The 15,389-nt window shown below is 36.7% G+C and overlaps 4 non-coding genes across 4 annotated transcripts; 3 read left to right on the top strand and 1 right to left on the bottom strand.

The window, feature by feature from the left end:
* Window positions 1–5,494: 5,494 nt before the first annotated feature.
* Window positions 5,495–5,660, top strand: LOC120429856 (U1 spliceosomal RNA). The gene has a single exon (XR_005607499.1). It is a non-coding gene; the product is annotated as a U1 spliceosomal RNA (small nuclear RNA).
* A 4,338-nt stretch (window positions 5,661–9,998) lies between these two features.
* LOC120429850 (U1 spliceosomal RNA) lies at window positions 9,999–10,164 on the bottom strand. Its single transcript, XR_005607493.1, has one exon. It is a non-coding gene; the product is annotated as a U1 spliceosomal RNA (small nuclear RNA).
* A 982-nt stretch (window positions 10,165–11,146) lies between these two features.
* Window positions 11,147–11,312, top strand: LOC120429855 (U1 spliceosomal RNA). The gene has a single exon (XR_005607498.1). It is a non-coding gene; the product is annotated as a U1 spliceosomal RNA (small nuclear RNA).
* Window positions 11,313–13,352: 2,040 nt separating this feature from the next.
* On the top strand, window positions 13,353–13,518 carry LOC120429851 (U1 spliceosomal RNA). Its single transcript, XR_005607494.1, has one exon. It is a non-coding gene; the product is annotated as a U1 spliceosomal RNA (small nuclear RNA).
* Window positions 13,519–15,389: the final 1,871 nt, after the last annotated feature.

The following is a 15,389-nucleotide window of genomic DNA, read 5'->3' as shown; positions in this document are numbered from 1 at the left end:
AATTGTATCCGATCGCCCGCTCGGACTCGCCTCAGATCTCGTTGTGGTGGAAGTTCATTTAGCAGACAAGGTACAATTCCCCGCCGTCAGTCGTCTGTGCAGAGGGACTCCATGGGCTTTTGATGGATAACCGGCGACCTGATATAAATCCTGGGAGTTGCAGATTATCACAGCAGCGGGCTGCAAGTAGAATGCAGGGTACTCTAGAGAGACTTGATCCATCTGGACCGCATAGTGCACGGCACCACCCGCCAATGGTTAGGGTGTCAGCTTGAGTTTGAATTTGAAAATAATCCGGTTGAAGTCTATTTTGAAAATCAATATTTTCAAAATTTAAATAGACACCCTGCTTCGAGAAAGGACCCACAGTCTAGAGTTCAACCCAGAGTGCGCGCACTTATATGGGAGTCGCCTGTCAGCCGGACTGACACTTGAAATATGGAAAGTCATCTCATCGCATGTGTGTACTTTTACGTGCATGTAAAAGCAAATGGTTGTCGGTCACAGCTGCTGGTCGGCCACAGATTGGTCCGTACCGACAGTAGCCCCGGCCGTAATCTGTGTGGAGTATCCCATTGTGAGAATATTAATTTAATGCGGTATTTAGACGAGACATGCCACCGGCTGGACGCGACTGCACTGATTGACTTTGATCTATCGAATGGTGATGGAATGGCAAGGAGGCTGATCATGATGATTTTGGTATGGGTTAGCTTGGCTATCTGGAGAGATTAATAAACATAATAAATTTTAACTGTTTTATTTCAGTCAGTATGAAATGGTACTTAAGAAAATTATTTTTTTTACTAATTCAGTGGTAGATTTTCCTTGGATTTAAACAAGCTGTCTATTCTACTTTAAATTTTAATTTGCAAGGATTATCTCCAGGATTATCCCCATTCCCCGTGTTCGGTCGTCAATGTATAGATTCTGACAATATTTGTTTATGAGTTAAAAAGAAGAACTAAAGTGATTTGACCCTTCATATGAATTTTGAAATCATTGACCAGATTTTAAATGATCGTTTAAAAAAAATAATGAAAAAATTGACTAGCATTGAGAAAAAAAAAGTTAAGCCATGTGATGTGTCAGCAGGGGAGACATTGAGTTTGGGGGATAAAATTGGGTCATAAAGATTTAAATTTGTGTAAATTTGTATGGCAAATCTCAACCCACAGACACACTGTCTTCCATGCTGATGGTAGATTTAACTGAGGCCGATGCAAATATTTTTCAAAGTTTATGTCGCCCGTTCAAAATGGGACCGAAAAGACAGATGGCCATTTTTATTTAATTTTCAAAACAGTTCAATGTCAATAAAATAGAAGTCGAATCAACTGAAAAAATTTGGAAATGGTTATTACTACGTTGCCAATGATATTTAGCATGTTTGGGCACGTTTAAAAATATTTAGAGTTTTTTTGAAGTTCCTTTGTAGAGTACCGCAAAAAGCTTGTTTCTAGTGACAAATCGTCAATAGTTAGATATTCTGAGTATTCACGATTGCAAAACAACTTATCTGGTGTTAAATGCCTTTTAAACATTTTTTCAACTATTCTTGCATTTTTTATTTGAATGAAAAAATAACTTTTATTTAAGACATTTCAAAATGTTTGGGTTCATTTTTAAATTTCTAAATTATTTTCATGAAAAAGAGCATAACAAAAAAAAGTTTAATTGTTGACATTGAAAGAAGAACCAATGGTTAATTAGATAACACTTTTTCATAATTTTTTCATACACATTATTTGCAATAACCCAAAAACGCCTCTAACTTGAAAATGGCGCCCTTTATCAAAAAAAATGTAAAGCCATTGCCGATTGCAAATCTGATTTAGCATTTAAAAAACTCTTTTTCGGATATCATTATCTTCGGCACGGAAACTTTGCTGAAGGAATCAGAAAATTCATTCTCAATATTTTTCACATGCCCATTTTGTATGACCAGTCCGCAACATTGCAATGTTGCATTGTATGAAGCCTTGTATGGAAAACCAAATGATGTCAAATGGTTTCATTTGACATAGTTTCATCCAAATAATAAATAAAAATACAAAAACGGAAAAAATGCAAAATTCTATATAACAACTCATGATAAATTTGAAAACGGCTTTTTGATCCTGTTTGTGAAAGCTGTTTTTTGCTTAAAATTTATGTTGAAAATCTCACTTTCTAATAATTCTAGTAATTTCCGGGACATTGTTCTACAAATCCTGTTTTTCAGGATGTTCTGAAAAAAAGTCTGTCTGCTCTTTATAATCCACAAATTTATTAAAATTATGTCATAAAATTAGCTACAAAATTTTATTACCAAGTTTCTATAGAATTCAAGTTTCTAAAAATACATTTCGGTTTAATAACACCTGGCAATGTTGATTTTGCTTCAGAAAAACGTGATGTTCTACCTCCGGAAAAATGTCGTTATACGTATTCTGCATGAATTGAAGTAAAATAACATCGAAAAAGAGGTAATATTCACCTCTTCTTATTCATTCTAAAATTTAATATTAACTTTGAAATATCTACATATTTTAAACATTATTGTTCCTAATAGCCTCACACCTTTTGAATGTTTAGTTTTTTAAGTGAAAATATGATTGTTCAAAAATTATTTTACTTAAAATAAAAAGTTTTATGAACAAATATTTTAATTAGGCTGATGCAAATATATTTCAAAGTTTTGCCCCTCCCCTTATTAAAAAAAAATAAATTTGACATAATAAAAAATCAAAACTTGACATAAACTTGTACCAGTCTTATAAAATAAATACAAAAACATCACAAAAAAACTCAGAAAAAAAATTTGAGTTCCTACAGCAACACACAATTTTCCTTAAGTTTTTTTTATTGAAGCACGTATCTTTGTATTTGGTTTGATATTTTCATCAATTTTGCATGTTTAACTACACTGTTAAAAAAGGATTAATTTTGGAAGGTTCATTCAATTTTACCTAAATTTATATGATCTTTTAATAATTACAGATGAAAAGTTGTCAAGTTAGAAATATGCCGAGGAAGTTTTAAACACTTTTTCTAATATAAAATGTTTTTAAATTCTCTGATGTAATACTATTGTGATTTTTTAACTGTGTACAAAAAGAACTAGGAAATTTACCTAAGGAAACTTGATAAATTTCTATTAAGTTATTTCTTACTGAATTCAGGTTGAAAAAAATGCCTACAATGTGTCAACATTACGATGCTTCTCTTAGAGGTGATTTGAACCCACTGAGAATTTGGAATTCGTGATTACACTGCAAATTAAGGGTGCACAGCAACCGTACAAGTTTTTGTGTTCTTCCCCCAAATTGTCTCAAACTCAAACCAAAATGATTGTAAAGAAAGAGCCTCTAGGTGGGTTTCGATCAAAAAATTCTCAAAAAAACATTTTTTTCAACTAGTTTTTAATGTTTGAAAAGAAGAACTTATTAAATTTAAGAATTTTTAGAGTTGAAAATTTTAATATACGGGAGCGAATGGCCCATAGAGTTGAAGTTACCCTAATGAAATCAACAACAACATTTCAATAATTTTGTGTGGCTTTGTGAATTTTTTTATTTTAAATATTCAGAAATCGCTAAATATAACCAATGAGAAGATGCCTGATTGAAACCTGGGTTAAGTTTTGGTGCCATTTTCCCCTCCAAAATTCTTTCCATCACGTTCGACTGCTCATGATTTATTTATGTTTACTTTTTATTGCATCGAGCAACATTTTAAGATGAGTCAAAACTCGTTGAAAATAAAAAAAAGCACCACAAAGAAAATCTCATTTTCAGGTGTAAATTTTATTCTTTCCTCACTCTTGCTAACATCAAAACCATCCCCCTTCTAAATTGGCCAATCTAGTTTTGATTCATAACCTTTGCGGCCATAAATCACCACCCTAAACGACAATAACCTCCAGTTACGATTCTCTCACCTGACGAGAGCTCCCCCAAAATCAGGTCCAGCACGCAAGGGTCGATCCAAATTCCTCCCCAAAATGTGTTTTTTTCACCTCTCTTTCGGGCGAGCTCATCATTTGATGGAGCTCAACAAGAAATATCAAAATATTATTCACTTTTAACGATTCCCGCCGAAGAAGATCAAGAAGTCCGTCCCAGAATCATCAGCGTGCCCGTTTAATGGTTCGATTTCGAGGAGAGCATGAAAACAGATCGAGTGATAAATCATAAGATTTCGAGGCGGCAATCGTCCCGAATGAATTAAGAGAAATTAAAGAGCATCATTTTCCATTCAAAGCCCATCGATCCGAGCCGGGATTACACTATAAAAGCAAGATTTATTGGACGGCGGCGGGAGTACGAATGTGCATTTTCATGACGGGGTCCTCCTATATCGTAAAAATTTGTAATTAAAATCAGACTGATTCGCTTGAATGTGTTTGTTGGAAAGTGTTTTGGGGTGGAGGAAAAAAAAGACGGTCTCGAGCTTTATTATACCACCTATATCGTTTGACGCGGTGCTACCGTAAGAAAGCTGCTTTGAGAGCTTTGAAGTGAAGAAGAAAAAACCGCAACAGTATCAAATTTAAACATTATGGGGAGATTTTTTTTCAGCTAATCTAAGCAATTTTAACGGTCTATTAGGCTATTTGCAGGATTTTATAACTGCCATAAAATAAGCTATTAGATGCAAGTGTTGAGCATCGTGATTTATGTGAACCTCATTGGTCTGTTGATATTGATATTAAAAATGCTCTTAACCTTTAAATAAATTTCATCTACATGACTTTAAGCATTTGCATTACAAACCAGGACCTCAGGCAGAAAAAATATAAATTTAATATTTGCTAGGCACCAACTTTTAAACTGACGAACGACAACGCGCTGGAATGTTTGCGAAATAATTTATAAATTGCCAATCAAAAGGAAAATTATATATTCCCCGGGAAATGGCACAATTCACACAGCTCTTCGTTTCAATTGCCATTGATCGGATCGGCCTGATAAGAGCGAAAAAGAAATGCCTCGATCCTGGGACTGAGTCGTCGTCGGTGGAAGAGGAGATCATACAACACACTGACGGTATCTACCTCTAGCCACACAGATGAAGTAGTATCAATGAGCGGGATTGGCGGTTTGTTTCAATATTCCGCCGGAACCGGGCGGCAAACCGAGAAGCCATTCATGTGTGCGCTAGAAATTTTGTGATAGCGCGGGCTCGTGCGGCATAATGGGCTCAAAGGAAGATGAGTTGAATGATTTGGTCAGCTAGAAGTGTCGAGTTGGATTTTCAGGGCTCGATTAAAAGACACAAAATGTTCTAATAAGAGCGTGAGAAATACTGAAAAATTAATAAATTGTGTTTTACGGATTCCAACTTGAAAAACTTATTTAAATATTCCGATCGTTAAGAACCTTACAAATGGTTTATTTCTGGTAAGAAAGTAACTTTACTTCAGGTAAACGTCCTCATAAAAAAATCACTACAAACGCTAATGAAGAATGTCTTCTGGAAGTGAAAACATTCCCCCGAACCACCAGAAGGCATACTTACCTGGCACAGGGGTTACCGTGATCATCAAGGCGGTTCCCCCAGGGCGAGGCTTGGCCATTGCACATTCCGGTCGGGTTGACCCCTGCGAATATCCCTCATGTGGATATCTCGTGTGTGTTATTTTTGGTAGCCGGGACGTGCGTACGCGCACATCCCGATTCTAATCCTTTATTGAAAAAAATATTTGATTTAAAAAGAAATCTTCATTTTATTTTTTTAATAAGTGACGAATGACATCTCAAGGTTAAAGTCATGTTAATAAAATAAACAACACAACTTTTTTTAAATCCCAGGTAGTATTGAATTTTACATTATTGCGTTTCCAACAATCTTGAAAAAAGGTTTTATTTTCACTGTTACCAAAAAAAAAATACACATAACAAGGGGTGAAAAAAACTTTAAATAAAATTTGTATCAAAGTTTTGATACAAAAAGTTTTTTTGTCGATTAGTTTTATTATGTAGCTCAAATCTGGAGCAACATTTGAAAAGAGCTTATAAGCATTTTGACAGCTGCAACTATTTTGCAATTTCCCAGGCAAAAGTCAACTATACTCAAACCTCGATGGTTTGACACCAACTGTTGTCAAACGAACGGGGTCATTTTTTAGATTGACACCCCTTTTAAACGGAGTTCACATACACTACCAAAGGTTTGTTTCGATAGTGTGCGTAAGCGCCGCGTAAAAAGTGACAGTTCGTCACTTTTTAGTTTGACTTTGATCAACCAACGGGGTACAAACTAAAAAAGTGTCAAACGAAAAAGTGACCAACCACCGGGGGTTGAGTGTATTTTTATTTTACAAAACCCATAGTGTTGAATGGTAGCTTGGTCGGTCAGCTATTGTCTCCCCATTTCGAATTTTAAGAAAAGTTACCAGAAGCTTGAGAAATAGCAAAATAGTTCAAACTGTCAAAATGCTTATCCGCCCTTTTCTTGTGTTGCTCCAGAAATCATAAAATTTTCTATAGCGGACTCATATAAACTATGGGAAAATTTTGTGCCTAGTATGAAATTAAGCTAATATTTGCTTATTTGCCTTCAAAATGGTTGATTTACTCTACATAATTTGTTTTTAACCTCAACTCGACAATCTTTTGTGAGAAAAAGTGAAATGTAAAAATTATTTGGAATTTTTTTTTCTCTAGCATTTTCCAAGAATCTTGAAAAAATATTTTAAATTCATGTTGAAATCAATGCAGAAACATGCTTGGTTATTAATTTTTTTTTTAATTTTAAATAACTCTGAGCTCAAGACTACATCAAACTTTTTTTTTCAAAAGAGAATCTGTCCAAAAAATGACGGCTTGTAGTTAAAAGAATGTATTGACTCACAGAAATTACCGAAATAACAATTTAACATCTTAAGTGATTGGCTGATTCATAGAAATTTGGTTTTCCTTGCAACTATTTCTTTTTCATTAACCGCTTGTTAACAGAAGGTTCTTTAAAATCAATTTATCAAAAACTAGGAAAGATTAGGCCAAATAACGAAGTCAAATTGAAACATTTAAACAATTAATGTTGTTGTTTTTTTTATTAACGTGACTTTAACCTAGAGAGGTCATTCGTCACTTGAAAACAATTAATGAATCCATGATAATTTAAAAACATCGCATTTTTTTTCGATTCAACTTTATTTCTATAGAAATGGTATTCATTTAAAAATATGAAAGATTCCCGGTTTTTCAAATGTTTATTGTTTTTTCACAACCATTAGAGGGTGAAGATTCTCGAGATTTTCTATTTTTCGGGAATCGAGAATTGAATTTGGCAATTTCTTGGGAATTCCCGGGACCCGGGTTTTTTTTTAAACTATGCTAACAGTCATCATCCCGGTACGAGAATCGAACTCACGACCTCTGGATTGGGAATCCAGCAAGCCGCTAGTTGAAACCCATCCCCTACCGGTCAGGATTCCCAGTGAGCAGATTTACTCTTTGAAGGAATCTGACTTTGCCGAGCCAGACAGGAATCAAACCCATCACCTTCCGCTTACAAGGCGAAACCCGTAACCTTACGGCCACGGTAGCTCGGCTTGTTTGCAAGGTTATGATCTATTAATTGAAAAAAAAAACGTTACTTAATCCACCGTAGGGTGTTTGATGCCTTCCTCACAATAACATAGTTTTGGTTTTGGTAAAATAAAAATGTTCAACCTACAAATGATCGGGTTAGCAGATTTTGAATCTTATAGTATCATTGAAAGGACTTTTAATTATCGATCCGGATATTGCTTTTATCGAAATATCTGTGATTCGATCTCCAGAAAGTGTATAAATAACACTTAAGTGCTCATAACTTTTGATAGGGTTATCAGATCTTTGATGTTTTATGCTCATTTGGAAAGTCTTTCAATTATCTAAGTAACGGTGGGTCGCATGACGGACCCGGACACCATTTTCATCAAAATATCAGAGATCTGGCCTCCAGAAAGTGTATAAATAACACTTAAGTGCTCATAACTTTTGATAGGGTTATCAGATCTTTGATGTTTTATGCTCATTTGGAAAGTCTTTCAATTATCTAAGTAACGGTGGGTCGCATGACGGACCCGAACACCATTTTCATCGAAATATCAGAGATCCAGCCTTCAGAAAGTGTATAAATAACACTTAAGTGCTCATAACTTTTAATAGGGTTATCAGATCTTCGATGTGTTGGGCTCGTTGGAAAGGTCTTTTGAATACCTTTCTAAAAATGTATAACATGACGGGTTTTCTTACAAAAACCACCCTTTTTACGATCTTCCGGACTTTCCTCAAAATTGTTTTTTTAGCATAACTTTTGAAGTACTTTACTAAACTTGCTGATTTTAAATAGAGACTTATGGGACCCCAAGACGGATCGAATGAGACCAAAACGATCAAAATCCGTTCATCCAGTCCGGAGATAATCGAGTGACAATTTTTTTGTCCACCCACCTACACTAGGGTGCCCAGAAAAAATGACCCCCTGCTCCACAAGCGAAAAAAGGTTTTTTGGATTATTTTAAGCATCTGTGTAAATTTTGAGCAAAATTGGATGAGATTAACCCATTGATACCCGAGCCTAAAGTTGGCGAAAAAAATGTTTTTCATACAAAAATGACTTTTTTAAATAGCTCATAGCTTTTAAGGATCGAGTTTTACAGCTTTGCTATGTTCGACAAAGTTGTAGAGCATTAAATTTTCAATAAGAATCTCACTTTTGAGAATATTTGGATGGAAGTAGCGCACCGTGCAGACCAAACCGTAAGAAATTTGGGTTTACATACATTTTTTCGATTTTTTCCATACAAACTTCACCTCCGAGTATCAGTGGGTAAATGATGACCGATTTTGCTCATATAGAGTCCTAAAATAGGTCAAGGAACAAAATTCTGCTTGTGGAGCGAGGTTTTGAAAAAAGTCCCATATTCTGGGCACCCTAACCTACACACATCCACACAGACATTTGCTCAGAATTTGATTCTGAGTTGATAGGTATACGTGAAGGTGGGTCTACGAGGTCGAATTAAGAAGTTCATTTTTCGAGTGTTTTTATAGCCTTTCCTCAGTAAGGTGAGGAAGGCAAAAACATAATCTGTGATGATGCGAAAAAGTAAAACAGATAAATTTGTTTCGCTTTTATTTCAATAATTTCAACTTTTTTTTAAATGTTTCGGTTTCGTCGAAATTTAATCATTTGAACCTGAGTTTTCAATCAAGCCAATGCTTATTTGGTTTGCAGTTTTTTTTTACAAACTCTCCTCTATTTTTTACCGAAACAATATGAAAGTAACCTCACTTTTTTTTCTAAATGTTACTTTTAGAAAAGAAAAAATGTACAATCGATTGTAAACTATTAAGAATAAATTGAAGTAAAACTTTCAGTTAAACAAATATGTTGGAAAAGCGTTAAATTATTTTTTGACCTAACCTTACTGAACTGTCTATAAACCCCAATTTACAGAATTGATTGCTAAAATTCCCGTTGATAAAATATATTTATAGTTTTTCTACTACACTCAAGCCAAGATAATAGTATTTATTGAATATTTGGTGTGCAAAATAATCTTTTTACATTGTTCCAAACCTTAGAGTAATAAAACTTTACATACAAGTGTTGAAATAACACATTTTTGGGTTCTTTTGAAACAGTTTTAAGGGTGCCATGAAATTTGTCTGTTTTGTGATTAGCAAACCTCGAAGTTTTGATATTTTTACCGTGAAAAAACAGTAGCCAAACTTATGATCATAAAATGATTATTATTATGGGTGTTTGTGTTTGGATGTACTAATAAGCTTAATGCAGCTCTAATTCATTATGTAGCCGTTGTATAATATAAATATTTGCATGCCAGCAATTTTCTCCTACAAAGAAAAAAGACAATTCTATAAATGACTAATCGAATAAAAAGATGGCCCAGCCACAGGTTAATTAACTAAAAACAAGACATTGCAAACTACAACTTCTTTAGGTTTATTCTGAACATAGGTTGAACAAATAGATTTTTTTTTTATTTCAGAATAGGATCGGGATGTGCGCGTACGCACGTCCCGGCTACCAAAAATAACACACACGAGATATCCACATGAGGGATATTCGCAGGGGTCAACCCGACCGGAATGTGCAATGGCCGAGCCTCGCCCTGGGGGAACCGCCTTGATGATCACGGTAACCCCTGTGCCAGGTAAGTATGCCTTCTGGTGGTTTGAAGGGATGTCTTGTTCCGGAGAAAATATGTTTCTGTAGTGATTTGGTAGAAGTTTCAGAATTTTACCTGTGCAAAACGGAAATTCAATTGAGAAATCTTAAACTCTACAACAGCAATATTTATTTCAAATCTGCCCAAATTTCCTGTTGGATTAGCAAATCAAACTGCAAGCCCTTTCCAACCACGTGGATCCAACGGTTCTGCCAGATCGGTTAGAGATCGTGGCGACCTCGGCCTAGTGCCTATTTATTCGTGGCGGGAATCCTCGGCTCGTTTGCTGCCATTACCTGTTATTGTTATGGCTGGTTCCATTCCACAAATTAACTCGTATTCTTGTATTGCACAATTTGATGGGCTCAGCGTACTTTGCTCCGCGCTGCAAGGCACTGCCTCGTTCCTTTAACTTTTTTTTCAGGATGAAGCGCAAGATCCTCTGCAGAAATTGTTCGATGAGTCTTGGCCTTATATTGATATCATTATCTGATGTTTCAGTGTTTTATTGGCCAATTCATTTCTTCTCTTCCGAGTGAGAGCATTTTCTCAGCCATCCCAGGTCCAAGGAATTTGCGCGGAACCGCCGGTAAGGGGAAGGCAGCAAGTTTTGAATACAATGTGGCGGCATGCCAAATGAAAGCGACGTGCTGCTCCTCAACGGAATCATCGCCGTGGGGTCTTTGGTCCGGGGTCCAGGGTTGAATGAAAAATCTCCAGGTCGTACATCAGATCATGCGGCCCGAGCTGACGAACGTATCGTGGCAAGTGGATCTGCTGGCTCGGGTTCGAAGACACTGCCGGGCACTGGGGAAATATTCGCTGATGTACAGTTTGAGTTATTCCTATTTGAATAGATATCTCATTTGAATTTCTTCATTACGGGATTTTACCTGGTACTCGAAGAATTTCTACAAATCACTACTGAATCATGTCTTCTTCGAACTAAGACATCTCTTCAAACCACCAGAAGGCATACTTACCTGGCACAGGGGTTACCGTGATCAGCAAGGCGGTTCCCCCAGGGCGAGGCTCGGCCATTGCACATTCCGGTCGGGTTGACCCCTGCGAATATCCCTCATGTGGATATCTCGTGTGTGTTATTTTTGGTAGCCGGGACGTGCGTACGCGCACATCCCGATCCTATATTATCAGTTTTCCGACCAATTTTGAAAATAGAAACAGCCACAGTTCAAAATTTTCTAATAAATCGAACTTTGAAAATATCGCATTTTAGTTTTGGTTGCTTTTAAATTTCTCATAGAGAAAATTAAACCATTTTCGCTACTTATCTTGAATTGCTTTAGATATATTTTAACTATTCTACAAAGTGGAACAACATCAAACCACGCCGCCAAATGTGAATCCACGAGGCCACCCACCGCGTTCGGAGTGGGAAATTCTTCCAAAGACACATAAATCAGGCGACCATTTCCCTAAGCTCAGATTGATTTTGAAGACGAGCCGCCGATTTGTTTGTTTTATTTCGTCTCGCCAAACCCCTCTGATTATGCATATCAAGGGTGGTTGCCAACCGACGTCAACTTATGATCGAAAATCTCAGATTTAAGCCCCTTCAAGTCAATAACAGCCCCACCCACCCTAGATTCCAGGCCATGGGTGATGTGTCACCGCGAATGTTTTGATCCATCACCGAAATGAGTCAAAAGTAAAGCACGTCAATCAGCCCAGGCCCGAATTCGGTAAATCAATACGTTTTACGATCCTGTGAAAATACGTTGACGGTTTGTTTTATCGCGGGCATAAATTAATTAACGATGGCCGTCGTCGACTGGTGGCTGACTGGCGGGGTGATCGCAAGGAAATTTTCGAACAGCAGAAATTAGGCAACCCTGGGCGGGTGTGTCGTTTGCAAGCCATGACCACCCACGAACTATAAGCCACGCTCTTAAAAAGGGTTTCAATGGCTTATTTTGGACATGATAACATATATCCAAAAAAAAAATCTTATATAAATAAATTTTGACTTCATAAAATATAATATTGCACTTTAAAATCTTGAATGCCCTTAACGATTAACATCTCTATATTGGTGACACCATGAAAGTTTTGCTTTTGTCTGTAAAAATCACCTTGTCAACAGCTTGCCATCTTCCCATGATCTGTTTCGCCGAAAACAAGAGCAACTCCGAGTGGTGGCAGTAAAATTTATCGCTCATAGTCCACCGCATCTATGAAGAATCGGATACCACCCGCCTCGAGGTGATCCGTATGAGATCGTCGGATCATACATCAACCGACGGGACCCTGGCCTATCTGATTGAGACCCTAGCGAGGAGGTCGCCGGAGCAGTCCCGAGAAGTGATTCCGACGGTTGTTGATTGTATTTATAGAACCGATGACACGATCGTAAATTGTGGGGTAATTTAGACGGGATCGTAAAAGCAAAACGCGCAAGATGTCCCCAACTTGGTGGGATTCTCCGATTGGCCAACCTCCAAGATTGTCGTTAGGTTATCAGATCCGAAAATTAGACCTTGGTTGGCAGACGCTGATAAGGAACCAAATTTTGAAATAATAAATTCATCAGAGGAAAATTTTTCTAGATATGCTGATACGGATCGATACTTAAAGCCAAATTAATGTGAGTGATGCTCGTTTTTGATGGCCGTGGTGAATAAATTAGCGGTCGCAGCTTGACGTGATCTCGTCGAAAGTAGACCGATCCGTGTCAATCACGGACCAAGACGAGACTCCTCACCCCCAGATGTGGACGGTTCCGTCGTGTGTGGTCCCAGCTGGCCAGCTGTTCGAGGTTTCCAATTCTTAATCATCTATTTAAGCGCACCCATATCGCGGAGTCGTGATCTGATTTCGTTCAAGCGTTGATTCTGGCCAATTAGTCAATTAATTAATCATTTCTCAACCCAGTTGTTGACGACGGGAGAGCGTTTAATTGCTTGTTTGTCGAGGTCAGTCGGGCAGTTTGGATCGATACTAAAAGCTCGTATTGGAAACTTCTTCAAAGTTTTGGGTGAAGTTTGCTGTTTTAGAATTTATCAATTTCTGATTCGAATCAACTTCGCATTAGAATATCTTTAGCACCTTTTTCTGCTTAGATTTTTACCTTTTTGCGCAGTTAATTTCTAAATCCCCTAAAAAATCGCTACCGAACCATTTTTTCTTCATACTAAGACGTCCCCTCAAACCACCAGAAGGCATACTTACCTGGCACAGGGGTTACCGTGATCATCAAGGCGGTTCCCCCAGGGCGAGGTTCGGCCATTGCACATTCCGGTCGGGTTGACCCCTGCGAATATCCCTCATGTGGATATCTCGTGTGTGTTATTTTTGGTAGCCGGGACGTGCGTACGCGCACATACCGATCCTAACTGAAGCAAAGAAGTTTTGTGTTTGTTCATGAAAAATAAAGAAATTATTTTATGATCTAATAGTCGTACATTTCGTGCTTGCCATTTCATTAGGGCACATAACTTTTTTAGACAAGAGTGTGTCCCTTTCACACCTTATGTAAACTGTCATTTGAGTGAAAGGGATACACTATTGTTTACAAAAGTTATGTGCCCTTTTGAAATGTTAGGCTCCATTTATCCAACGAGGTTCATCGAGTTTTTTTTTTTTTCATCGAGTTGGATAAATACGAAGAGTGCTGAAAAATCAAGTTTTGCATCTGGTTCCATACAACATTTTTTGCAATTCCGAAAAACACCCATTGAGTTAAATTTTAAGTCAAATTTTCATGTATTTTGTCAATAAATCGTTTAAATCAAAAAAATGTTGAAAAGTGTTACTTTTCGAAACAAGTGCTGAAAAGTTCAACTTTTCAGCACCCATTTCAGTGCTTAAAAGTAGAACTTTTCAGCATTATTTTGAAAAGTGTTGCAATTTGATTCTGTTATTTTTTGTACAGAAAAGTAGGCTATTTCGAATGACAGGAAACGTAAGTAGTTTCACGACGGAATTGCAAAAAAATATTTTTAATTGTTGCTGAAATGTCGGGAGTCTTTTGAAACAACTCCGAACCCGACTCTGACCCTGACTTGGGCTTCTGGAAATTTGGCGACTCTGACTCCAGTTGTTTGAATTACTCGACTTCTCTGACTCCGGCTCTGACACCAACTACAACTGCCATACAAAGTGGTAGGTATTGATAAGGACTGTTAGAGAAGTACTGCATGAAAAATTGCCGGGGTTTTGAAAATTGCGTTTTTAGGAAAGAAAAATGCAACTCAACAATTTATTTGATTTCAGTTCAAATCTAATTTGCAATCGAAAAGTACTTTACAGAAATTTTGCTTAAGTGTACCGTTTTCGAGATATGGTCAGTTAAGGGAACACTACACTATGGTACATTGGGTGGCCAAGTTTCAAAAAAGTGGCCTTCTCCAAATATTTTTTGGTATTTTTTCTAACTAAGAATAATCCAAATTTTCAAAGCTCTAAGTTTGTTCATTACGGAATTACGCAAGCTGAAAGTCAAAAAATTGAGTAAAAAACTAGCGTTATTCGTAAAAAATTCTGATTGTTTAATTTTAACATAGCTCAGGCATTTTAAATATTTTATTAGGACAATTATACATCGTTGGAAAGGTAAAGAGATAACTATTATTAGATAAAATGTTGTTTCCAAACCAAAAACTAAAGTTTTCATCGAATAACCGGAGCATTTTTTTTGACAAAACTTATTTTTTGTGTTTGTTAATCGAGTACTTTTTTTTTAACCGATGCTAAACATGAAACTAAGATCACTTGGAAGATTGGATCATAATCTAACATTGCTGAAATTTCCAGCCTGCAATTTTTTGAACATTTACGTTTAATCAAAATTTGCTGCGCCCGTTTATTTCACTTGCTTTGCTACCTACTTCGTGGGCATCGTCGCTTCAAAAATCAGTACCTGGTTTCAAGAAGTTCAAAATGACTTTATTAGAATTTTCTGCTGCCTACATTTAAAATTGAGTAGGTACCTTAGTCAAAATAAGGTATTCGTACCGAAGTTTCTCAAGCGAAACTGGAGAATGGAGAATCTCAGTTTGACACCGAAAAAAGTATTCAGCAAATTATTGACTTAGCATGATGAATTTCTGCGATCAATCCATGAAACTAATCCACATTTAAGTTCTATGTTGGTTTGTACAAAACGTCATAAAAAAGTACCTTTAACATATCCTGAAGCCGTCAGAAACTCTATAATCAAATGAATTTTCATGAACAAGAACGTTAGTATTAGTAAGAA

This window comes from Culex pipiens, chromosome 2 (assembly GCF_016801865.2).
Source record: "Culex pipiens pallens isolate TS chromosome 2, TS_CPP_V2, whole genome shotgun sequence".
Taxonomy (NCBI): domain Eukaryota; kingdom Metazoa; phylum Arthropoda; class Insecta; order Diptera; family Culicidae; genus Culex; species Culex pipiens.
Note: the sequence above shows the minus strand (reverse complement) of the source record. Positions and strands in the feature narration are given on the sequence as shown.